The following is a 1193-nucleotide window of genomic DNA, read 5'->3' on the forward strand; positions in this document are numbered from 1 at the left end:
CCTACTTTTTGGTTTATGTTGGGTTTAGTGGTTATGTGTAATGCTTCAATCGTTTTTCTTCTTCTCTTTGTTAATCCTTTTTCCATCACTTCTGATTGTAGCCAATCAGGCATATGACCTTCTTGTTCTATATGACCCACCATCGCGTTGGAAAGCCTGTGGTACTTTAGGTCTGCTTTGTGCTCTTTGATTCTGGTCATAAACCCTCTGTGGGTCTCGCCATAGTAAGATTTATCACATTTGCTGCATGGTATCCTATATACAACACTTAGGTCGTTAGTTGTTTGTGTAGTTGTTGTTGTTACTAGATTTTTAAGTTTCTTTCCTGCCTCGCTGATTATTTCTAGACCTAATGGTCGTATTGCATCCCCCAGTGTTTGTGAAAAATCGGAGCCTGGTACGAGAAGGTATCTAGTTTCTTTCTTGACCACTTTCTCTTTTCGTTGTCTGATACTTTTTGCTTTTCTCAAAGATGTGGATATTAGCGCCTCTGGATATTGTAGCGCTCTGAAGGTATTCGTAATATGTAGAATTTCTTCGTTTAGAAATTCATTGCTGCATATCCTTAGTGCTCTGAGAAAAAAAACAATTATTATTCCTATTTTGGTCCGCTCGTTGTGTGCGCTGTAGAAGTGTATTAAATCGTCTTTGTTTGTGGGTTTTCTGTAAACTTTGAAGAGTACTTAGTTTTCTTGTCTGTGTATTTCTGTGTCTAGAAATGGTAGGCGACCTAGAGACTCATTCTCCATGGTGAATTGAATATTATCGACTACCTCATTGAGTTTATCAGACAACGAAAACAGAAAGTGGTCAAGAAAGAAACTAGATACCTTCTCGTACCAGGCTCCGATTTTTCACAAATTATGTATCGATGCTAATTATTATGTTGTATTATAATGTGATATACCATGATATGATTTGGTTTGGTATATTATATCATATATTATATTTTATATTGTATATTGTGTCATAGATCGTGTTGTGTTGTATTATTATTATATTACTATTATTGTATTATATCGTACCGATGCTGTTTGACATGTACTGGAACCAGCCACCAACCACTCCGCAAGGAGGGAACGTGGGCCTGACTCACTATATACACCGCCAACTTCGACCCAGAGAAACACTCCTCTGAAGAACCTATTGTAAGCGAAACCGGTCAGGAATAAACTCGATAATCAGATAAAGAC

The sequence above is a fragment of the Oratosquilla oratoria genome, chromosome 2, assembly GCF_046742065.1.
Source record: "Oratosquilla oratoria isolate Oo_2021 chromosome 2, ASM4674206v1, whole genome shotgun sequence".
Lineage (NCBI taxonomy): Eukaryota > Metazoa > Arthropoda > Malacostraca > Stomatopoda > Squillidae > Oratosquilla > Oratosquilla oratoria.